Source organism: Ochotona princeps, chromosome 4 (assembly GCF_030435755.1).
Source record: "Ochotona princeps isolate mOchPri1 chromosome 4, mOchPri1.hap1, whole genome shotgun sequence".
Lineage (NCBI taxonomy): Eukaryota > Metazoa > Chordata > Mammalia > Lagomorpha > Ochotonidae > Ochotona > Ochotona princeps.
The window spans coordinates 71,798,891-71,802,685 of NC_080835.1; positions in this window are offsets into that span (position 1 = coordinate 71,798,891).

Genomic DNA, 3,795 nt, shown 5'->3' on the forward strand with positions numbered 1-3,795 from the left:
CCAGGAGTTGGGAAATTGCTCAGTCCAGGGTCGGAGCCTCAAATCCAGGCACAGCAAAGCAAGCAAAGCAAGCGTGACTGATGGAAGGCCGCACAGCAGCTGCAAGTGACAAGCTTCTCTGCCCTTTCTGCTGGCCACGCCTCAAGATGAGGCGGCCCAGCTCACAGCCATTTGCTAGGTGGAGCGGTGTCTGCCCTGGAGGCTTCTGGCATCTCCCTTCCAGGCCCTCTGCATCCTGATGGGGCTATTTTGTGCCTGGGGCACTGACATGGGTAAGTGCTATTTTTGCCACAGTACCAGGCACCTGGGGACAAGTGCTAGCCAAAGGGAGCTTTAGTGTACAGTTGCAAGTGACTTAGCACAAGCACACGCTTTGAAGCATCCGGACAGCTAAGCTGTCCTCCCACGCCCTGCCTGTCTGTGGGTTCCAGTTGGCCCTGCCCTTTCTCACCCTGCTTCCACCGTGGCTATGCACTCTGCTCTGGCACTCTATCTTCTCTGGGTTTCTACTTGTGTGTCAGGATGTGAGTCCATTTCTCAGCTTCACAATAGCACCAAGCGCCTCATGGGGTTCCCCAGAGCAGCCTAAGCTGCCTCTTCCAGATTGTTTCTTACACCTATTGATATTCCCTAGTGGTTTCCCAGTGCCCCAAGGAGTAAAGCTGGAATCACCCACAGAAAATGTCAGGCCCGCCCGGCCTGCTGCCTGCTTCATTCTTCAGCCACTCTCTGCCACCGCCACCAAGTCTTTGCACAGACTGTTTCTGTTCCATTGTCAGAATTGTTTCCTACCCTTGCCTGACACCTCCAATTCTGGCTTCACCCCCTTTCCTTAAGACCTGTTGACCCTTTAGCTTGCTTCTGAAATACTGCATTCTCAGGACTCTAACCTCTAGAACATGTCCATGACATGTTTACTCATGGAATAATTTGATAAATGTCTACCTTGCCATTGTTGTAAGGGACGGTGTCTCCTTTCCTCATTATTGAAACCAAACAAACCCCCCCATGATGTTTAAGCAGGACCCAACCTCTTGTCTGCCCCCCTTAACCTGAAGTATCTTTGCCTGTCCTCTACCAAAAGGGAGTGAGTCTCTAACTGACTTAGGGAGTGAGCCAGCTAGCCTTACCAGACCCCAGGAGTCGTTTGCTTCTCCAATAGATAAGAACCTTAATGGTTAGTGTTGTTCTGGGATGATTAGGGAAGGGGGATTCCAGCTCAGGGCAGAATAACTACCACTTTCATATAACCCTCAGGCCAACTAGAGCCCACCTGGCCATCATAAATTCCCTGAAGAACCAGGCATCACTGACCAGTCAAAGAAAGGTCATAAGCTCCACTGACCATCCAGGAACATGGCAATGAGGTGACCACACATTTCTCAGCCCTAATTTCAATCTGCAAGAACCTTCAACGCCGGTTCCCCTGGGAGCCCGGGAATCAAGCAATAGCTGTCTGGCTCCTTGCTCTGCACTCTGCCATAAACAACTGCTTTCATCTACCACACTGATGGTAGTGATTGACTTTTTGATCAGTGAGTGAGTGGACCCAATTTGGGGATTCAACAGCAACACCTACAACTAGATCAGGGTGTTGTTCTGTAGCATTATATCCCCAAAGCTTGGTACCGAGTTCAGCCAAGAGGAGCGCTTCTCCTCCATAAATGTGTTGAGAAAGGGGGCAACTGAGTGCATTTTTCCTCGGTGGGAGGTATGACTCGTCTCCCCCTAGACGAGAGAGCTGATCTTCTCCAGGACAAACTCCTTATGTTGCATTATTATACCTGTCATACCTCAAATGCTTCCAGCAAGGCATCTAGGGAACATAAAAAAGCCTCAGCCATTCCTTGGACATAGCTAACTCCTGTGCAGCCTCGGCTGGGTCATAGGGCTTGGCAGGGCTCTGCAGGAGCAATATAACCAAACACTTGGGAACTCTGGCAGGAAAAGAGCCTGAAGCAACAGGTGGTTGGGCTTTGGGATTCTTTCACCCACTGGCCTTTTCTTCCCTCACAAGGGCCTACAAAGCCTAGCTTGGCTGTGTCCTTGCCTGACTGATACTTTTAAAAGCAATGCGGACAAGTGGCAAGGAGTGGGACTTAAGGTTTATCTGGGGGCATGAATTTCCTTGTCTAAGGATAGGGGCCCAAAAGAAGTGTAGTTTCATCTATGTCCCTGGAGCTAACCTAAGGGAAAAGGAGAGTTAGAAACATCTCCTGGGTTCATGGAAGGTTATATGATCTGCTTAAGGTCATATGGATTCCAAGACTTGAACCAGGCTTTGGCAAAAGAACTTTAGCTTTCACGGGAACCAGAGGACCTGGAGACTAGGTCAGAGGAGCAGCCATCCAGCCCAAAACCTGTGCTCAGAGGTCAGGCTGTCTTGCCAAGGGTTTATTTCTCAGAAGGCATCAAAGTTTTCCTGAATTCATGGTTATTTTCTGCTTTGGGATTTTTTTTTAAGATTTATCTTTTTTTTATTGAAAAGTCAAATTTACAGAGATAAGGAAATACAGAGAGAAAGATTTCCCATCCACTGGTTCACTCCCTAAGTGGCTGCAATGGCCAGCCAGAGCTGAGCTCATCTGAAGCCAGAAGGAGGAGCTCTTCCAGGTCTCCCATGTGGGTGCAGGATTCCAAGGCTTTGGGCCATCCTCTACTGCTTTCCCAGGCCACAAGCAGGGAGCTAGATGGGAAGTAGAGCAGCTGGGATTAGAACCAGAGCCCATATGGGATCCCAGTAAGAGCAAGTCAAGGTCTTCAACCATTAGGCTACTATGCTGGGCCCAAATTTTTTTAAGATTTATTTTTATTTGAAAGACAGATTTTTACATAGAGAGAGAGACACAGAGAGGGGTCTTCCATCTGCTGGTTCACTCCCCAAATGGTTACAGTGGCCAGGGCTGAGCCAATCCAAAGCCAGGAGCTAGGAGCTTCTTCTGGAGAGCTCATGCTGATCAAGTCTATCAGGCTCATTTCACAAGTGAGAGCACAAGGTCCCTGGACTGGGGCTGTTAAGAGGCCGGGCTGACTCTCTTGCTCTTAGTACTTACTGTCTCAGGGGTTGGGTTTTTTTAAGGAAGTCCCTATGGCCCTACCTGGACTTGGAAAATCATAGCCTCTCTAAGCAGCCCCTCCCTTTTTTCCTGTACACAGCCTCCCCTCCAACACACAATTAGGTGCAGGCCTGGCAGCTTCCATCACAGTCCAGCTGTCTGGCTGTCTGCTGCAGGGCTCACCTGCTGCTTGTCCCTACTTACAACTCGTGATGACAACAGCCAGGTGACTGAGCACTCCCTCTAAGCAAGGGCTCCCTCTGGGAGTCAGGAGGTGGGGGTAGCAGCATCACTGTTTCTCTTCTCCCAGTGAGGAAATGGAGACCTAAGAGGTCAGTACACAGAATCACTCATAGTCTTTTTTTCAGGTAGGGGTACAAAGGTAGGGCATCTGGACTGGGGGTTTGGGCTAGGGAGGGCGTGGAGTGGTGGTGCTGCTGGCCACTAGGGTCAGGGTTGGATGAATGCATCCAATCTGCCTTTCAGCAGACAGCCCCTAGCCCTAGTCTAACCAAAGGGCAGCCACAACCAGGGCTCCTGCGGCTGCCACAGCCATTCAAGCTGTTGATGCCTGTTGCGCTGGATGGCCAAGGCTGCGAATCACTGTGCCTGGTATAAGGGTAGTCTCGCATTTCTCCATGTCCTAGCGTTTATTATTTCGGAGAGCTGCTAGCTGTGTCCTGGGGTTTGCTCACTTCCTCATCTTCTCTTGGGGAAAGGCCAGAAAGCAACAACGGAT